Consider the following 20961-nt stretch of genomic DNA (forward strand, 5'->3'; position numbering starts at 1 on the left):
GGAGGAAGAGCCCATGGCTGGCCTGGGCAGGGTCAAGGCTGTGCCTGCTGCCACCTCTGGGATTGAGACATGGCTTCAGTGGGCCCGGGGCAGACTGTGCAGCAAGCAAGGGCAAGGGGAAGCAGGTGAGGAGGCTAGAACTTCTCCATGATGGACAGAGGGTCTGGAGCCCTGGTGTGGGTGGCCCTAAGCTGAAGAAGAAGAGATACTGGATGGGCCATGGGCAACTTGGACTCAGAGGTGGGCAGCTTAGTGTCTAAGTACAGAATGGGTAGTCCTCACTCCCTGCCTAGCTATGTCACTTGCCCAAGTTGGCCTTATTGTTCCATCTGTCCCTGTGGGGTGGTCTTGCCAGTCAAGGAGGAGAGAAGGCAAAAGCTGCAGAGGCTTTCACATCAACAAACCAAGGTTCTGGGGTCTGACCCACCAGCCCCAAGCAAGATGTCTTTGAACGATCGTAAAGTCTCTTGAGCTGCACTTTCCTCATCTCTCCAGTGGGTCTGATAGAACTATTACTAGGATGCAATGCTATACCAAAAGTACAGCTGCAAGAAATAGCACATTCTGGATTTTTCTTTCAAGAAACTAAATTCTGACAATCTCACCTCCATCATCAATGGGCTGTTACCCTCGGCCTCAGGAAGTGGGAGGCTCCATGGCGCCCAGGAAGTAGGAAGAGCCGTGGCCACTCTGTCCTGGACACTGAGGAGGCTCTCGTGCTCCGAGATTGTGTGCCTCTGATGTCCTGTGGAGTCTGCTCTGCTGGACCAGGTGCAGGACTGACCTCCCAGGCAGACTGAGGCTCTGTCACACACTCAGGTCTGTGTCTCTTTTATCCACCTTTCTTCCCAGTCTGTCCCACCCTCCTCAGTGTCTTGTCCCTTGAAGGCCTTCCAGGTCATCTTACAGCATCTTGTCTAAAATGATAAGAGAGAGCTCTGGTCCTGGAGCAGTTTCTGCTTTAGCCACCAAACCCCCAGGTAAAAGGATACAAAGGCCTGGCCATCAACCTACAAAATATCTGTAAAAATCCTCTTGCACAGTACCCCCTCAGACGATGGATGGACAGTAAGTGGTCCATGAAGCCCACTCTATGTTGGATGTCTAAGGCTGCTGCAAAGGCAAATTAAACATATGGAACGTGGCTGCCCAGTGTTGGCCCACAGAAAGGGCTTCCAATTCCCTGTACCCATATCTTTTGATCCTTGCAATCCCACAAGGCAGGCACTGCAGGTGATGTAGGAGAGGCCCAGAGAGGGTAAGAGCCTTGGGGAAGGTCACACAGCAAAGCAGGGTGAACACTCCTCCTCTGCCCTCCATCACTAGGAGGTGGGTGAGGCAGGTACATTCCTCGGGGTATCTGGTTGCCGATCTTGTAGGCAGTGCAGATCTTGATGAGAGTTAAAATTAGAATTAGCTGGAGAAGTATTTTTATTACTGGGAAGAGCATGTGGGCAGCAGAAGAGCCCCGCATCACAAGAACAGGCACAGGGTCAGCAAGAACTGCACTCCTCCTCATGTGCAGGAGACTGTGTACTGGCCAGACACTGGCAGCCCTGCTTTGGAAACCAGCAGAGAGAGAATCTCCCTCTTGATCAGAAGTCCAAGGACACCTGGGCTCTCCCTTCAGATCTTAGTTTACCTGTCTTGAAAATGGGTACAAAGGCCACAGCGAGGCCGGAGACTCCAACACTACTTTCCTGCCATTAAAGCACCTCTGCCAGAATAAGACTGCTATGCTCCGAATGCTTCCTCTGGAAATTTATAGGCTGAAGTCCCACCCCCCAAGGTGATGGTATTAGGAGGTGAGACTGTGGGGAGGTGATCAGGTCCTGAGTGTGGAGCCCCCATGAATTAATGACACCACAGAGAGTTCCTTCATCCCTTCCACCATGTGAGGACACAGCAGGAAGACAGCTGTCTATGGACCGGGAAACAGGCTCTCACCAGACAGCGAATCTGCCAGCTCCTTGAAGGCTTCCCACCCTCCAGAACTGTGAAAAGTAAAGTAAACGTCTGGTTTATAAGCTCCCTGTTCCATGGTATTCTGTTGTAGCAACCTGAATGGACCCCGGGAAAGGTGCTCCGCCTCTCCAGCTGACAAATTTCAGGAAAGGGGAAACAGTAAAGTCTCCTTAAGGGTCCCAGCCTCCTCAGCTCCTCCAAGCGGTGGTTTACCCCCAGGAAAACCTGACACAGGTGGCCCAGGACTGTTCATCTTCGAGAATGCCTGTGTGAGTCGTAGAGAGACACATGCCAGGGGAATGGTTCACAATACAAAAAAGGCGCTCCATTCACAAGAAAAGAAGCCCCTTCGCCCCCCTTCCCTGCATCATGAACTTCCCTCCCTGTCCGGGCTGCAGAGGTGTGGTGGGGAAAGTGCACACAGATACAGCCGCTGCCTTGCTCTGGGGGGATTTCTTCACGTATAAGGTAAGGAGTCGGAGGGCGTTCCCTCCAGGGCTCAGCTAGTGTGGGGAGACTTGGAGCAAGAAGGTTAGGAAGCCAGTGAACTGAGGTCAGTGAGAAATGGAATCCATGGTTCTCAGATGGACCTGGACTTAAGAACTAAAGAGCCTCGCATTGAAAGTGAAAGAGGAGAAAAAAAGCTGGCTTAAAACCCAGCATTCAAAAAAATGAGATCACAGCATTTAGTCTTATCACTTTATGGCAAGTAGATGGAGAAAATGTGGAATCTGTCTCAGATTTCATTTTCTTGGGCTCCAAAATCAACGCGGACACTGACTGCAACAATAAAATTAAAAGACACTTGCTCCTTGGAAGAATAGTTATAACAAACCTAGACAGTATATTAAAAAGCAGAGACATTACTTTACTGACAAAGATCCAGATAGTCAAAGCTATGGTTTTTCCAGTGGTCATGTATAGATATGAGAGTTGGACCATAAAGAAGGCTGAGCACCGAAGAACTGATGCTTTTGAACTGTGGTGCTGGAGAAGACTCTTGAGAGTCCCTTGGAGAGCAAGGAGATCAAACCAGTCAATCCCAAAGGAAATCAGTCCTGAATACTCATTGGAAGGACTGATGCTGAAGCTGAAACTCCAATACTTTGGCCATCTGATGCGAAGAGCTGATTCATTGGAAAAGACCCTGATGCTGGGAAAAATTGAGGGCAAGTGGAGAAGAGGGTGAGAGAAGATGAGATGGTCAGATGGCATCACTGACTCAAAGGACTTGAGCTTGAGCAAACTCAGGGAGATAGTGATGGACAGAGAAACCTGGTGTGCTGCAGTTCACAGGGTCACAAAGAGTCAGACACGACTTAGCGACTGAACAACAACAACCCAAGGGACACTGGGATGGTGAGGGAGAGGACGTACCATCTCACACTTGGTCACCAGGGTGGGGGCTGGGGTTCAGGACCTCAAAACCTCCAGTTCCTCCTTCCTCAGGACTTGACAGCCAAAGCTGGGAGGAGCCAAGGGTGGGGACTCTGTCCGGGGCAGGAGCCTGGTATACCATCATGGCCTGGCCTCCCTGATCCTTGCTCCTGGTTGTGGAGCATGAATGTGGGTGGGGGTGGAGGGTGGGGAGAACATCACCTTTCTTTTTTGAAAAGGAACTCAAAGCCCTTCAACAGCTCCCCAGCCTCCGCTTCTTTCCTGCAGTCTTCACCCACACTGAAGCCTACATGATCCTCCAGGAACACCGTCTTGACTATAGTGGCGCCCTTCCTCACCTGCCTTCAGAAGCTCCCCACCACCTCTGCCAGTCCCCCTGACCTGCCTGATAGCAGAAACTTCCTGAGGTCCCTGCTAAACAGACAGAGGCCCCAGTCCCATGCTCAACAGCCTTCAGGGTCCACGAAGCACTCTCAGGGATTTCTCTGAATTTCTCAACTGATGGCTAAGCCATCTGATGCTCAGAGAGGTCAAGTAACTTGAAACTCAAATTCAGCTCTGGAGGGACAGTTAGAGTTCATGCCCTACTTACAGAGGGGCCACGATGCCAGAAAGGAAGCTTCAGGAAGCTGTGTCCCTCAGCTGGGGAGAGCCTGGGCCCTGTGTGGTTGGGGAAAGGCGGGTGAGGAAGGAAGAGCAAGAGGTTGAATGGTGAACTCTGAAGGCAGACTAGAGTGGTGGGCAGAGCCCAGACCATGAATCCAGGGGTCTGGGGCCCAGCCACCCGTGCGGGGCCTCAGCCACTTCCTGTGGGAAATGGAGAATAAAACTCCCTACAAGACACAGGTTCTTGAGGTAGTATGAACACCCCATAGGTGCTGCTGAGCCGACCTGGAGCTGGGTGCGCAGCAGGTATCTATTCCACACTCACTGCCTCTGCATTGGATTCAGAGGCTCTGGGCTGGGGGTGCAGCCTTCAGCCCCAAACCCACCTACAGCCACAGCCCACAGGGAGGCTTTGTAGGCCCAGTAAACAACCCCTCACCGCCCTCGCCAAAAGGAAAGCTTTTTTAAAAAGCAACAGAAACCAACATCTCTGTAGGCTGCGTGTTGGTGACGGGAAAAGGAGCTTCAGAGAGGAAGGAGCTACCGGGGGCGGAGGACAGACCGAGGCAGCAGAGAGGAGAGAAACAGAGATCTGATAAGGAGCTCTGCTCTTCAAGGGGAGCAGGAGAGGAAGGCTCAGCCCCTGCAACCAGGGAGCTGGGGGATGGGGGTCTGAGATCCCCCGAGGTAGCACTCAGCCCCACCTGCACTCGGGCCACAGGATTACAAAGCTCAAGCATCCTCGCCTGCCTTAGGGCAGGCCGTTACCCTGGATGCAGGAACCAGCCAGAGGCGCAAAGGTTGGTGGTCCCTTTATAGGCATGCATCCCTGGTCTGGGGCCAGTCTCTTGGAGACCCAAGGGGTTCAGTGTCCCCTTCCCCTCAAAGAAGGTGCTGACTGTCTATAGGACGGCATTAGGACGTGGTGTCAGCCTGGGAATCAGGAGGTTTAGGAGGTTCAAGCCCAGGACCGTGGGCTTGCCGTGGGGCCCTGAGCAAGTAGCCCTAGGTGGCATGATGAAGATGTCCCAGTTCAGCACTGAGATGTCCCACTTCTGCATCCCAGGGGACTCTTTGGTCCTGGGGAAAATGTTGGTCCCCTTTGCCCGTCTGGGCTGGGACTTCCTCTGCTGAGACTAGAGGACTCTTCCAGCTCCCTGCATGGCCTTCCTGAAGCCTGAGGATTGGGCCTGTCCTCTTGGACAAACTCACACACTTGTTTGAGAAGATGGGATATGACACTGTTCCAGGGAACCCAGGTGGCCCCAGGATAGACAGGTGGAGGGAGCAGTTATCAGGAATCGGAGGGCAAGCACATCCGGGCAGGCTTGGCGTGACCTGGGCTTCACGGAGGAGTCTTACAAGCACAGAGGAGCAGGGAAGGAACAGCTTCACCCAGGCTGAGAGGCCAGACAGCAGAGTGTGCCACGCCCTGTAATGAGCACTGGTTGAGGTGGTCAGGCCCAGCTGGCCCTCAAGAGCCCTGCAGTTGAATTTCTAAATGTACTGCCTACACTCTCTGAATCCCCCTGTTGCATCCACTGCCAAATGATTTGCATGAAAAAACAAACACTTAAAAAAAAAAAAACCATAACAGACAACAAAGATTCGTCTGTTTTTTGTTTTTTAAGAGAAGATGGGCTTTTCACAGAAATTAAAAGCACCCAGTGGGGCTCTAAATGCATATGCCCACATCCCCATGCTTTCCTGACTCCCTGTGCAGCCCACTCCAGCAGAGGCAGATCCCCCAGGAGAGACTGAAGGCTGCTCAGAGAAGGCCTGCCTCCAGCATCCAAGGACCCACTCATACCCCAGGGCACAGGGCGGCTCCACCTGGCTTTGCCCACCTGTCAAACCCACTCCCTCGAAGCGTCTCACCGACAGTTTCAGGGATGGCAGGGGAGTCATTAGTCCATCCTAGTTTCCTATGCCCAAGAGCCCTCATACTTTCTAGCTAGGCTGCCCTGAACAAGTCACTTGAGCTCTCTCTGAGCTTCAGTTACATCATCTGCTAAAAGACGGCAACAAGACAGTGTGGGGGAGGATGGGTGTTTGGTGCATGTGCCAAGCTCAGGGCTGAGTGGGCTTCTAAGAAGCCAGTATACGCATCTCTGACCCTCCTCTGGAAACCACAAACTCCACCCCCAAGAAGGGCAACGAGAGGCAGGTGGGGGCGGGGTTGCGCACGATTACCTGCTGGGCTGAAAGCTAGGCCCAGTCCTCCACTGGGAGGAGGGGAAGGGCCGCGTAGGGTATGAGGGCAGGAGGGCAGGAGAGCTAAAAGTAAATGCTGTCGCCGTCCCTCCGGCCACCTCGGCTGGTCTGGGGCATGGGTGGGGTCCTAGGCTGAATCCACCCCTCCTCTCTCCCCAAGCACTTGCTAAACACTCTGACCCCTCACCAGGTCAAGTCGCATGATTCTGCGCCCCGCCCCCCCCCACTGTGTGAGTTACATGCCCCCTGGTTCTCTCTATTCTCAGTGACCCTAGCCCAAAGGTCTCTCTGCTCCCATGTCTCTCTGCTCCCATTTCCTTGATCCATTGGCTGAGGCTCAGAGAGGCAGGGACTTGCCCAGTGTAAAGCACACCATTCTCAGAACCAGGGCCGACAAGAGATCCGGGCACTGGCACTGCAGGTGAAGTCCCCAAAGCAAAAGGCCTTGGCAGGAAAGGGGCCCTTGGGAGCCACCAAAAGCCCTGAGCAGAGGAGTGGCGTGATTGTGGGTGGTGGGAAGTCGGCCTGAGGGCCTTGAGTCTGGAGCCAGTGAGACCAGCAAGGAGGCTATGATAAAGGTGCAGGCAACTGAGGGAGCCGAGAGGAGTGTGGGGGCAAGGGATGCAGGGAGGGCAGACCCCTGTGGCTCTCAGTCTCTGGGGACTCAGAGTCAGGAGGGGAAGGCCCAGAACAGAGGGGGTGGGGAGGGGAGGGCCGCTGGAGTGTGCTCACAGCACTCCAGGCATGGCGCTTTCTCCCACGCCGCCAGCTTGCACGCGGTAGGCTCAGCAGGGTCACCACCCCACTTTCCAGGTTGGGAGCAGCCGGGGCTGGGCTTCCTGAGTGCCACTCGGCCAGGGTGGGCTGGGTCCGCTCTCCCCTGCGCATCAGGCTCCTGCACCCACCTCTTTCTCCAGGCGGCTTCCCCACGCCAGATTGATGAACAACGTAATAAAGGGGGCAATCACATTATTCCTGAATGCATTTTAATAAAAATCAAATAAAAGCAATTATGTGAATTTTCAAGAGGATCACCTCTCCTCCTTTCCCTGAGGTAGGAAACAGAATGAATTCAGGAAATCATTAAAATCAGAAACCCGAGCTGCGCGCCACTGCCATGCTGGCGGCTGTCACACAAAAGCAGCAGGGAAACCCAGTCCCCAGGGGCAGCGCGGGTGCCTTTCTTTAGCTCTTTGAGTGGAAATTCCACCTATGGGTGAAGAAGGGTAATTAAGGGCCAGGAGAGATGCTTTGAATCCAGGCTGCCTTTGCAGCTTCAAAAGGGCAGTCTGAGGACTCCCCAAGGGACAGCTCTCCAACCTGAGCTCAGAGAGGGTTCCCAGATGAACACACTCTCACCTCTGTAAGGGATGTTTAGCTCTCAGCCCAGCCGGGGACCAGAAAGAAGAGGTTCCCTCCAAGGGGCAACAAGCACATGTTCCCTACTCCCCAGCATCCCCAAAATAGGCTTTAGTAAGGCCCTTCCCTTCCGATTAGTCATTCTTGCCCCTCAAACTGCTATGCTCATTTGGGGCTGCAGATGGTGAGCCCCGAGGAGACAGGGGACACATACGAGGTCGCCCAGCTGTGAGGTGGGACCGAGACAAAACGTGGTTCTCCAGAGGCCCGGAGGCAAGTTCAAGTCCTGTGGATTGGGCAGTCTGGACACAGAGCAGCCTGGCCTTGCAGGGCCACTTACAAGAACAAGCGCTGATCACCTGACTGCTATAACCTGCGCACTGGCCTAGGCCACAGTCTCCGAATACCAAGAAATGACTGTGTTCCTCCTCTCGATACAGGTTCAGGACTTAGCTCCTGCCAGGTGAGGTGGCCTGCGCACCACCCTGCAACTAGAACAAGGAATCCTCAGAGTGGACAAAGCCATCAGAATCCAGAGCCAGTTCCTGATTGATTGCCAGGCTAGAGGGCATCCTCATCATAGAAAAGAGGCCTTTGTCCATGGCCTTCCGGGTTGCATTTGGGCGCTGGGGAGAAGAAAGACAGGGATCTTTCCTTCCTCCGGCCCCCACATTCATGCTGGGTAACCCATGTCCCCCTCTTACTGAAACACAGGCCAACAGTGCTCCAGAAGCAGCACCTAACCACCCCTAAGATCCTCTTCCTCAGCCACGGGGTCCTAGTTCTCAGATGGAGGCAAACTGGACCCCTGGCAGCCAGAGGTTCCCTTTAGAGCAGCCTGAGTTAAAGCAGCAAACCAGGCTGGGAGGCAGAGGGCCAGCACTGGCTGTGTATGACCTTAGGTAACTCCCATGGCCTCTCTGATCATGCATGTGTGTATGTGCACCCGTGTATTTATGTGTGCACACATATGCATGTGCATGTAACTATTGGAGTGGGGACAGTGTCCAGTCCCCAGTTCAGACGCTTGGCTCTGCTCCACTTTTGTCTGTTCTGACTCAGGTCAGAGTTGCCCTCAGGCCCTGCTGCTGCTAACAGTTATGGCGCCCTCCTACAGGACACTCAGGGAAATATCGCCCAAAAAAGTGTGCTCTCCACCTGTTGGGAGTCGGGAGGAGAAGCCAAGTGATTGGGAAGATTCTGGGTGGCCCCTCCCAATCGAGGTTTCCCTTGGAAGGAGGGGTTTCTGGCAAACCAGAACCCCTGTACCATCCAGCTCCCGAGACGGGGAATTGAGCACAGAGCTTCCAGTCTTGTCCCCCCGTTTCCATCCGTGCCTCTTTCTGATCTCTGAACCTCAGGGTCTGCTGAAAGGAAGTGGAGGCAGTGGCACCTGGCTTTAGGGCCAGTGCACGGGGGAGAGCAGGACCAGGGGCAACTCCTCTGTCATTTCTGTCCCTCAAGGGCCAGGTGCCCCCTACTCCGCTCTGCCCAGCCCCTCAGGTCTTGCACATAGCAGGCACTCCATAAATGTCAGTGTGTGATGCTCAGAGAAAAGATCGGCTTGTCTAGGAGGGGGAGTTGAAAGCAGGAAAAGGAAGTGCCTGTGCCTGCTCCACAGACCTGTGGCCTTGAGGGCACGTGCATGCATGTGTGCGCAAGCATGTGCATGAACTTGTGCGTCCCTGTGACCACACAACTGTCAGAGTGGAGACACTCAGTTATGTACTCACTGGTCTGCACATGTGACTTGTACACACAGCAGATGGATAAACAGGTAAACAATATCCCCAAGCCTCAGACAGTTTCCTCCCTGCCTTGCCTTCAAATCCCCCATCAAGATGGGTCTTGGAGCAAACAAGCTAAGACCTTGGAGGTCCAGGCCCATGGGATCCAACGGGGAAATCCATCTGCTGTCACCTTCACCCAGATTCCATCTTGGTCACTCTGGGAACATCTGCCTGGGTCTGAGACCAGCTGTGCCTGGGGTCTGGGAATAGAGGCTGCTGTTGGGAGCTACTAGAACATCTGCCTTGGGATAAGGGCTGATGGAGGAATGCCCAAGGGCTCTGGCAGGGTAAAGGAGAGCTCATTCAACTCTGCTGCAGAGGGTGAAGAGATAGGGGTCAGAGGGAACATCTCCCAGCAAACAGAACCTTGGAGCAGGACCTAGAAGAAGCTGGGCTTCCCCAGCAGAATGGATGGATGGGGCATTCCAGGTGGAGGGAACAGCTTAGGCAACACCCTTATTCAGGTAATGCCCAGCTGCCTGGGTACCCACCCTGCTTCTGCTGGCTGTACCAGCAAGAAGTGTCCTTTTCAGAGCACTCTCAGGAGTGAGAGAGCAAAACAGGGCACCACACTGCAAACGGACCCTGAGTAGGGGACTAGTGCAGGAGGCAGCTCCTGTCACACCTTAACATATGGGGTGTGAATTGGCCCTCAAAACTCCCCCTCTTGCCCTTTAAAGAAGTCACTTCCCAGGGAACTGCAACATATAATTCAATGTCTCAGAAGTACAGTTAGCCCAGGGATCCCTCATGTGTGCTAAAACCCTGTGTTAGAGAGAGGAAGGGAACAATGAACGAACGTCAGGCAGCTTCTCTCTGGGAAGCAAGGGACTGGGCAGGGCGGATTTTCACAGGTGTCCCTAATCCTCCAGTTCTTAAGTGCAGGGGTCATGAGCATTCATTTAATCTGCTTCATGACTTACAAATAGTCTTTTATATGTATGAAATATAATGTAATAAAAGGTTTAATTGTGTTTATGCTCACGTTTATGAGGTTGTTCCAAGGCCAGGTTGGCTGAGATGCCTCTACATGATTACCTGAGCTTGGCATCCTCACAGATGCCCTCTCCCCAGCTTAGGGCAGTGTAGGGGCTGGACTCTTGTCCCAGCTCCACTAAGTCCATAGAATATTCCAGTCATTCCAGGTGCAGCTCGGAAGGAAGGCGATAAATGCCCAGCCAACTAGAGCTATGGGCTTCAGCCTTCCCCTCTATGAGCCTCAGTGTCCCCTCTGGACAGTGAGGGAACAGCACAGCTCAGTCCTAGGTTTGAACCCAGACATCAGCACTGCAGCACAACGGCAGGCAGCAGTTTCCTTGCCTGGAAAGTGGGCCCATGACAAAGATGCCGTAAAGAATGGGCAGAATGATGCTTGAAGACACAGTTCCTGGCATGCACTGTGCTGTCCTTAGTTACTCAGACGTGTCCGACTCTCTGTGACCCCATGGACTGTAGCCCTCCAGAGTCCTCTGTCCATGGGGATTCTCCAGGCAAGAATACTGGAGTGGGTTGCCATGCCCTCCTCCAGGGGATCTTCCCAACCCAGGAACCGAATCAGGGTCTCCTATATTGCAGGCAGATTCTTTACCAGCCAGTATTCCATAAAGCAAGGGTTTCTTGCTTTTGTTTTTCGATCACCAGAATAAACCAAGACCCTCTGGGGAAACAGGAGATTGGAAGACCTGCGCTCTGGGTCTGGACCCCACCACTCACTGGCCCAGAAGCCTCCAGAGGCCATTCACCCCAGGCCTCACTCTGCTCCTGTGTGAAATGGGAACCCCAGGGCCCCCTCTGAGAGGAGAGAAAATGAGAAAGCTCTGGCAAAGGAGAGTGCATTGTGAACACCAGGGTCAGTAACCAGAGCTCTAATCCCCAAGACCCCTCCCCAGAGGAGAAACCCCAGTCTGCCGCGAGGGGGATATGCCCGGAGCTTCACCCAGGCAGCCCTAATCTCAGGCCAGCCCAGCGCCAGCTCCCGCTCAGAGTTAGGGGCCTGGGCTGGATCAAAGGCGGAGGGAATTAGCATCACAGAGAGCCCGGGGGAGGGGAGGCCAGGATTAATTCATTCTCCTCTTCCTGCTGTTTCTCCAGCAGCCTGTGGAGTTGGGGGAAGGGTAACCATCCACCCTCAAGCCCCTACCACACCCCCAGGCCAGTTCTCACAGAAGGAGCAGGGCAGGGGCAATGATTTGGGCGGGACCTGCAGTGAAAAAGGGGACGCTCTGTGCACACGTCTAGAGTCAGTGGTTTGAACAGACAAGAATTCAGATGCCTGGGCTGGAAGGACATCCTCAGAGGCTGGACTTGGGGAAAGGGGAGTGCCATGTGAGTTCACAGACCCCTGTGTCATTTGAGACATAAAAGTGTGTGTGTGTGTGTGTGTGTGTGCGTGTGCATGTGCGCGCGTGTGTGTGTGAATCTACAATGCTGAGATGGTGAGCCTCATGTGTGGGTGTTCAAGGTGTCAAAGGTGTGGACACATGGGCACATGTGTGGACAGAGGAGCCCCAGAGCTTTGAAATGAACAGAAAGGAAAAGTGAGAGGACTCGAATTGGAGTATTTCTTGCAGGGAAACAGCTAGAAGGTGTCCAGTGACATCTCACAGACCCTGCCTCTAAGTTCCATGGGCTGTCTGCATTCCTCAGCTTTACCTGTCCTACCAGGGAACTGTCGTGGGACAAACTAGGTTAACCTTTCTGGGCCTTGGTTTCCTCACTTAAAACGTGGGTAATCATAGTGTGCATGTGAGAATTCAATTAGTTAATAGAAGGGAAGCAGTTAAAATGGCCCTGGGCACACAATGAATGCCCTCAGGGATGTGTCAGTACAATTAGTGCTACCTGGAGGGGGCATGGTGGGGCTGAACAAGGCTGGCCGGAGGGACAGGGTCAGCCCAGAGTCTGCCAGTTGTCGTCCTCCCTGAAGCCTGGAAGGAAGGTTGCTTCTAAGCCAGCAGAGCCAGGCAGCCTCTGGCAGTGCTGGGAAAATGGAGCATGCGGTGTTGGAGGAATCACGAGGCACAGCCTCGGCCAACTTGGCAGGCTTGGCACTCACTGGCCGTTCACACAGAGCTCCTCCTGCCCCCTCCTCTTCTAACGTCTCATCTCCCCGACTCCTGCACCTCCCACCCACATTCTGCCCCAGGAGTGTGAGGCACATCCCTCCCACCAGCCCGGTTTCATCCTTCAACTGACTCAAAGGGTCCATTCTTCATGCCCATTTAGCAGGTGGTAAAACTGAGCCTCAGAGAAATAGCAGCAGGAAGCAGAGCTGGACTCAGGAGCCTCCAAGTAGATTACAGAAAAATAAAATGCCAGCCTGGCCCCTAGAGCAGCCCAATCAGCTCTCAGCTCTTCAGGGTCTGTGCTGGCTTTCAATGCCCCTAAAACAGTCCCCTCAACTATTCCTGAACACAGACTGGGCAAAGACACCCGCTTCCCTGATGTCCCCCTTGTCTTCTCCATCCCACCCTCAAGAAGGAGAGGAAATGGTCTAGCCTGACACCTAAATGAATCCTCCTGTACCTCTCCCACGTCTCCACTTTTGCTCCTGCTGTTCATCTTGTCCATCCTGGTCCAAGTCTTCTTAATCCGTCAAGGCCCAAGGCACATGCCACCTCTTCCATGAAGCCTTTTCTGATTGCCTTGTCCATTAGTGGTCTCTCGGTCCTCTTCCCCCCAGGGACCTAGAGACATTCCTCTTAGCAGGACTAACCACTTACCTGTTGGGAGGTCCTAGAGGGCAGACCAGGAGCATCTTCCGTACACACCCACTCCCACCCCACAGGTCAGGACAAAGATGTCCACAAGCTGTGGTGGACTGTGGGTTCATACCCTCCCACATCACTCTAGAAGCCCCTCTGGGTCCTTGAACTGTGGCCCTGTGACATAGCATTAACAGCTAAGGCTCTGGGGCAGATTTTCCTGGATTCAAATCTCAACTTTCCCACTTACCAGCTGTGTGACTTTGGGCTTTTATCTAGCCTCTCTGAGCCTCAGATCTATTAACAGGAATAATAATAGTTATAGTTCCAAGGCCACTAAGTTTTTGCCATTGTTGCTACTATACTGTTATCGTTATAACCAGGATAATACAAAAAGATGCTGGACACAATCTTTGTCCCAAAGAGGATGACAGTCCAGAAACAGGAAAGGTGGTTTACATTTCTAAGCTCATTTAATGATCAGACCACCTTAGTAGTTATCATCAGCCCCATTTTACAGATAAGGAAACTGAGGCTCCAAGAGGTGGTGTAAGCTCCCAAAGGCTCACAGCCCTAAGCGGCAGGGCTGGGATTCAGGGCCAGGACGTGCGGCTCCAAAGTCCACGCTCTTTCAACAAGCCCGCGCTGCCTCTCAGTCTGGCAGAGAGATAAGCCGTGTACACAAATAGCTGTAATCCAAGGTAGAAAGTGATAAGTGCCAAACAGGGACTGATAAAGGCTCTGGGAGGGCGGGGCTCTGGGAGGGAAGGGAAGGGGTGGAGGTCAGGGCAGGCTTCTGAGAGTGGGTGACATCTGAGTGTAGCCTCCAAGGTGGACAGGCTGAGCAGCAAGACTTTCCAAAGTGGGTGGGCAGTGTGAGCAGACATGGGTCACTGGGTACCTAGTGCAGGTCCTGTCTTGTCATTGAGGCCCAATAAATATTTGAGGAAGGGAAAGGGGGGAAGAAGGAAGGGAAAGGGGATGGAAGGAGGAAAGGAAAGGGAGGGGGTAATTTAGAATGGAGGAACAGGGGATGGGGGGAGGGAGGGAGGCCAAGGGGAGGGTGGGTATACCCTGACCCCATTCGGCCCAGGAACTACCCCTCTCACTGGGAGACGGGGTCAATTCCTCCAATTCTCTAAAGGGCTTTCGGGAACCAAAGGACCCCTTGTTCTATGAAACCCCAGAGAAGTAGCTCAGCATTTCCAGGCTAGAGTTCCTGACAATTAGATGTTTTGCTCAATAACAGGAAGAACTTCCCAGCAAGTAAAGCTGGACAGGGCTTCTCTGTGGGGCGAGGCAGTGGTGTGTTGGAGCCGGTTCTGACTGGCTCACAGGAGCCGATTGTTAAATTTTCAGGAACTGCCTGACCTGGTTGATATTAAGGCAGCTTAAAATTGTCCATGGTGGGAGTATTTTATACCCTGGGAAATCGGCAAGTACTACAAATCCGGTTTTCCTTACCTTGGAGAGCCAGCTGTTAAACATTTACCAGCGCACCACGGGGCATTGTCTGCTATGTAAGGGAGCAAGCTCCCTGTTTCCAGAAGGATGCAAGCAGAGACAGTTACTGCCTGGGGAGAAATGAGGCCAAGGGATTCATCCTTAGTGAGGAGACTCGGATTGGATGACATCAAAAGACCTTATTTTTTGGCTCCAGAGCCCATGAAGAGTCAGGTTTAAGAAAAAAAAACTTAATCAGGGTAATTATTCATGCCAGGAAATTATTAACCACTTGACTCAGAGGCTGGGAGTAGGGCATGAGGAGCCACAAGCTTGCAGATTTCACAGACGGAAAGCCCTGTCCAACGTCACACGGGGAGTCAGTGGCAACACTGGGACCAGAACCCACGTCTGCAACCTCCCGGCCAGACCTCCCTCCAGGGCACATGGGCTGGGCCAGTGGTGGCACATGGGCTGGGCCAGTGGGCAAGGGGGACAGGCACAGCTTCTTGCACAATTTGTCTGGGGTCTGCCTCCTCCACCAGAATATAAGCTCTGTGACAGCACAGATCACACCTATTTTGCCACTGCTGGATTTCCAGTGCCTAGTTTTGTGCCAGGCACTTAGCAGGTATTCAATAAATATTTGTTGAAAGCATCAGTATGTCTGAGATTCTTTCTCCTGGCAGCATTTAGAGAGCTGGGAATACTATCGTCTGAGGCCATCACCACTTGGGTCCCCACTCTTTCTTGTTGACATGGAGCCAACAGACCAACTCTGCCCCTTCCTGTATGACCTTGACCCAACCACCGGGCCTCCTGAAGCCTCAGTTTGTTCCTCTGCTGAGTGGGTTGCACAACCTCTGCTGGCCTCCTGAGGCTGCTCTGGCATTCAGGCAAGAGAGAAAAATGCTCTTTACAGACTGTGGAGTCCCGTACCCGCTCGAGGAAGGTGGGAGATCAGGAAGCTAGCTTTGCTGGCTGGGTCAAGCCCAGGGGCACTGGGACAGTGGACATTGGGTGCTGGCCAGGCTGTCACTCTCTCACAGGTGACATCTGGGGAAACCTGCGCCAGACCAGCTCATGGTGGGGGTGGGGTGCGAGGTTGCAAAGCGGAGCTCAAAGTTCTAAAGTGGCAAAGTGAGGGTGGATGAAATGAAGATTAAGGGAAGGAGAAGGCTTTTTCTCCTAAGACCTAGTCTCTTGAGCAGAGGGAACAGGAGAATCAGTGAGTTTAAAAGCACATGTATCACTGCGGCACTGTTTCTCACCGGTACCCTAGGCCTTCCTTACTGCCTCAGTGGATGAGTTGAGGGTTGGTACCTGACAAATCAGGTCGAGGGTGGGATGGAAAATCCTGGCATGTTCTGAAATCAAACCAGTGTTCCAAATGATTCCACGGAGGCAAGATTTCTGTGATTCTCCCATACAGGCATCCGCAGGCCCCTCCTGGTAGGGTGGGGGGCCAGGATGGCAGGGAGGGAGGCCCGGCTCACCCCAAGCTGTGTGGGGCCGGTGGGGGGGGGGGGGCGGCGGTTGGCGGGGATGAGGAAAGCAGGCAGGGGGCGGCAGTGCCCCTACGGCCCTCCCAAGTGGCATTGGATTTTCACAAAGAGCATGAGGGCAGTGGGAGGCTCAGTGCTGGGGCCAGGGAGGCAGGTGGAGAGGGTGCCCGCAGAGTGTGAGCCTGGGCCCCCGGTGGGAAGCAGAAGAGAAAGGCCCTGTGTCAGCAGCCTGGCCCCTGGGCGGCAGGCTCGCTCTCGGCTCCATTCTGTTCGGCAGGATTCTAGTTGGCACCAGCTGCAGTCAGGAACAATGCCTGGATTTCTTTCTTTCTTCCTTCCTTTTTTTAAAAAAAATTTTTAATAGAGGGGAGAGAAGGACCAGAGCCACTCACTGAACAGCTCAGCATCGTGGAGGCGTCTGGGACCATGTGTCCTTGAAAAAGCACAGACACGGGGACCCTACAGCTGGCTGCAAGTGCAAGAAAGCACGTCAGGCTGGCAGCCCCGGGTCTCAACCCGGCTGCTGCCTCAAACTCGCCGTGTGACCTTGGGCAGGTCCACGCTTCACTTTGGTCCATGGTCTCCCCAAGGCCTCCAACAAAGCTTGCTTACCAGGCCTCACACGGTGACGATTAGTCTCTTTCTCCCAAACTATGAGAGAGGCATTTGGTATAGGCAGTCCTTCCTTATAGCCTGTGAGCTCCCAGAGGGTTGGGTCCAGTTCATCCTTGTGTGCCCCTGCATCTCCTGAGACACTTGATAACCCATCAGTTTTCAGCAGCAATGTTGGGTGCCAGGATAAACCAGTGAGTCATCCTACGGCCTGCAGTCCCCAGGGACGGGACATGGGTTCCCACCAGATAACCTCCCTGACTAGTGAAGTGTCACACCAGGCAAATAAAACGCTGCGCCTGTCTCCTCATCTGTAGAATGGAGACTTGAATACTAATAATCAGTCCACGTGAGGACTAGAGTTTATACACAGTGCCTGACACCTAGTAACAACTTACCAAGTCGTTTCTATAACGATGACAATGCTGTGGGCATAGAAGCACATGGGGGTGAGACCAGCTACATAGCAGATCCGCCAGAGTTATCTGAAGAGGCTTTCCAGCAGGTGGCTGTAGATGTAGCCTGAAAGGCTGGGAGGGGTGCGTCCCAGGAGGCAGGCAGAGCAGGAGAAGGAGAGTATGTGTATAATACAGACAATTCTGGGAGCCACCCAGCATGGCTATAAGACAGGGTCAGAGCAAGGGGTATGAGATGCCAGGCAACTGCTAGCCAGGTGAGCAGGGCAGTGGTTGAGGCTCTGAGATCTTTTCCCACCCCCTCCAGTGCCAGAAAGGAGGGCCCCCTCAGGGCACTGGAGCTGTCAGGAAGGAGGTAGGAGGTTTGACTTTCCTCCGGTAGGTTGTCCCAGAGTTCCCATACAGTGCAGGACACACGAGCTCCTCCATCACCCACTCTGGCAGCACTGGTACAGGTGAAGAATTAGGAGCCCTGGTTCCTGTCCCAGCTCTGACACTTTCCAGCTGTGTGGCTATGGGAAAACCACCGCCTCCATCTGAGGCTCAGTTTAGTCACCCATAGCAGGGCCGCTGCGAGGCTGAGACGGTGAGAGGTATCCCATGAAAAGAGGTGTTAAGGCTGTTACCTATTCACAGTCCTGGACAGCTCCCTCCACATACAGAAATTTGCCTGTCCCCACCCGCCAAAAGGGGGCCACTGAGCACACTCCCCAAGGCAGCCACCCCCGCCCCCACCCCAAACCCTAAAGTGGAAGGCTCAGACCTACAGAACTATAGGATGCTCCAAGGCACAAGTACCACTGAATGTTCTCCATGTGCTGCGCACTCTCTTGATGACAGATGGGGAAACAGAGGCACGGAGTCTATGACATGCTCAAGCCACCAAGTAAGTTGGGCAGCAGGTTGGGTGCGTGGGTTGGGCTGGGCTGGATGTCCCAGCTCCTGAGGGAGGCTCTCAGCTTATTCTCTGAGGCCCCCGATGGGAAGAAGTGGATGGTGGTGGAATTGGAACCACGGGGCAGAACACCGTGATGGCAACTGAGAAGATAACAAGCCTTTTGGAAGGGCCTGGGAGATCCAGGGTCTGGAGGCTGGGAAGGTAGGGCCTCAGAGAATGAAGCGGGCCATCTGACTGGAATACAGAAAGGAGGCAGGCCAGAGGAGCCTTCTGTGCATGTCTGCTCTCTGCCAGGCCTGATTGCCACCCAGCCTTAGAGGCACAGAGTTGGGTAGGGACCAAATGCCGCCTGGATCCAACCAAGGTGTGAAGACGAAAGGTCCTCCCCATTACTCCACCACCCCCGGAGGGCCCCACGACTGCCAGGTGAGCAAGTCTTTACTCCACCTCAAAGCACCCGGCAGGTGACACCTCAAAGCACCTGTCTGCACCATAGCCTGGGCCTGGTGAGGAGATGAAGACAAGTCTCCATTCTCAACCCTGAGGCCCAGCTCAGACCTCACCAACTGAGTAGCTGTGAGGTCCTGAGCGGGTCACTTAAATCTCTCTGAGCCTCTTTCCTCAGAGGCAAATTACACCTTCTGGCTTGTGGAAAGGATGTAATGAGAGTGTGCCGTGAACAGTAAGCACTCAATAACTGTGACTTTCCTCCAGCGCCTTCAGCCCTCTGGCTCCCTTCTAGGGACGGGGGTGTGAAGAGTGGAGACAAAGGAGGCAATCCTGCAGAGGCAGGAATTCATCCCCACTGGTGCCAGGCCCTTGCCCACCCCCAGCCCATGGAAGGCCCCCTGTCCAAGGGGACCATAGTTAGGACACCCTACATAAGACCTAAGTCACTGCCTTCCTCCGGGCTCCCGGCTCCCCTTACTCAGGCCTAAGCAATGAGCTTCTTTTCCTGCTGGGGGCTCCCTGGAGGGTGGAGGGTGAGGAAATTAATAGCACTTAAGTCTGTTCTGAAGGTGGGTGTGGGCTGGGCCCCACACTGGCGCCCACAGGCCAGCCTCCTGCAGCCTGCACCGTCCTGCTGGCCACTGAAGCTGCCTGTGAAGCCAGGTGATTTACAGGCCTGCATGGGCTGAGTGGAATCCATCTTCCAGCTCCCAGTGGCTGCAAAGTGAAAGCACCATCCTCTCTGCCTCACCCCAGGCCTCCAGGCCCACAGAGACCAAGGCCATGAAGGTGGGGGTTCAGAACACACAGTCCCCAAAGAGGCCTGATTATCATCAGGAAACCCTGCTCTTGGTTTACGGAGGCCCAGAGAGGGCTAGCTACTTGCCCAGGGTCATACAGAGAGTCTAGGGATGAGGATGTAGAGCTGGGACTGAGAGACCAGCAGGAAACTTTGTTAATGAGGACCTGAGTTCAACTCATGCTGACTTTGGACAAGACCCTCACAGTGCAGTTTAACAGCACCTAACTCAAGGCAATGTGAGAATTCAATGAACTCATGCCTCAGAGGCCCTCATCATGCTACCCAGCACACAGTAGGCACATACTAAGTCACAGCATCTTCCAAGAGCCCACATGGATCCAACATGCCTTATTATTTCTCAAAATTGGAATAGGGACAACAAGTGTCTGTGTCTCAAGAACTGGAGCCCAGGGTGCTCAGGAGGCTAGGGTAGACTCAAGGCTGAGGTGAGATTTCTTAAAGTTGCTGCCATCAAATGCCATGCTTGCCCAGCTGGGAAGAGCTGAGATTACCCCTGGATCCATACTATAGAGAGTTGGGCCCACTTTGTGTGCTGAGCTTGGCTCCTCTTGTCCTCTTCAGTCACTCTCTAGTTTCCAGATGTAAAAGGAACTGGCAAGGGAGGTGGGAGGGGGAGTTCTTCTGGATAGGAGCTTTTGAACATGAGTGGTCACCCCCCAGGTCAACTGCATCCCCCACCTTTTAGAAGTAGCTATACCTTGTCACTTGCTAAGAGATTTGGACAAAATGTTCAGAGAACTGACTGAACAACCTGAGATGGTCATCGAAGCAACAGGAACTGGCCTAGTACTCAGCTGGGGCTCGATTCTTGCCCTCCAGGTTCTTAAAACGCCCAGAAACTCTGTCCTAAGGTTTTGGACATGGGGTAGGGATGGCCTTCTGGCTGCTGCAATGCTATGGGTTTTGGGGGGCAGGGTGGGGGTGGTGGAGGAAGGGAAGGCAGCTGTTGCTCCAACCACCTTTCAGCAAGTTAATCACCTTTTCAGCACCGGGCTAGGCCTTCAAGGGTTTCTCACCTTACGCCCATTTCCCAACTTAAGGAACCCAGGCCACCGTGGTGATGAGGGGGTGGGGTGCCCTCCCACAGGAATGTGCTGGGACAAGTGCTCCCTGGTGTCCCTAGAGGTTGGGAAGGTTTTCAGACCATCCACCATCCCCAGGACTGCGCTGCTGACACCTGTGTGACAGCAGAAGCAAAGTAACTGCCTGATAAGAGTCCATGTGACAGGTGGAAAGACTAAGGCCCAGAGGGAGTACCTAATGGCTTAGGGAGGCAGAACTTCCCATGGGAAGATCAAGCAGGCTCCGGGCATTCTCCCTTCTCCTCCCACCCACAACCCTGTGGACCTGAGCTGCCGTCCTCAGAGCTCTCAGGAATCCAGGCTGTTTGCTGGCTGTCAGAATAGCGTAGCCTTGAGAATGAATTCAGGGCTGGCAAATTCATTTTGCCTCTTCTCCCTCCGGTGGTGGAAGGAATGATCTCGCCGGCCCTTAAGGAGTTCAAGACGAGGTCAGAGAAGCCCTCTGAAGGATGTTCTAAAAAGAGGGTTGAGGGGGATGGTACTCCGGCCTGCTCCCTCGTTGGCCCAGGGTCCGTGCCGATCCCTGCTCAGGAGGCCTGGGGCCATCCTCGAATCTGCGTGGCACGTCCGCTCTCCCAAGCGGGCCTCGTCAATCAGGCAGCGGCCCTGGCCGGGCCAGTACGTCTTCCGCTGGTCTCAGGCCCCCGGGGAGACCCCCGCCTCGGCTGTCTCCGGGTGCCCGCCCCCCCCCTCCCG

The 20961-nt window shown here is 53.9% G+C and overlaps 2 long non-coding RNA genes across 8 annotated transcripts in view; both read right to left on the bottom strand.

Annotated features, from left to right (window-relative positions):
- The window catches only part of LOC139036074 (uncharacterized), a 345733-nt gene that overhangs the window by 323172 nt on the left and 1600 nt on the right, over positions 1 to 20961 (bottom strand). The window lies entirely within an intron of this gene.
- On the bottom strand, positions 13027 to 20918 carry LOC110127753 (uncharacterized). 4 transcript variants are annotated; one of them, XR_011488804.1, is made up of 3 exons: positions 16995 to 20918; positions 14501 to 14610; positions 13027 to 13725 (listed from the first exon to the last, which is right to left on the bottom strand). It is a non-coding gene; the product is annotated as an uncharacterized lncRNA (long non-coding RNA). The 4 variants fall into 4 exon arrangements; XR_011488803.1 differs by having other exon boundaries at positions 14501 to 16322; XR_011488802.1 differs by having other exon boundaries at positions 15803 to 20918.

Source organism: Odocoileus virginianus, chromosome 7 (assembly GCF_023699985.2).
Source record: "Odocoileus virginianus isolate 20LAN1187 ecotype Illinois chromosome 7, Ovbor_1.2, whole genome shotgun sequence".
Taxonomy (NCBI): Eukaryota; Metazoa; Chordata; class Mammalia; order Artiodactyla; family Cervidae; genus Odocoileus; species Odocoileus virginianus.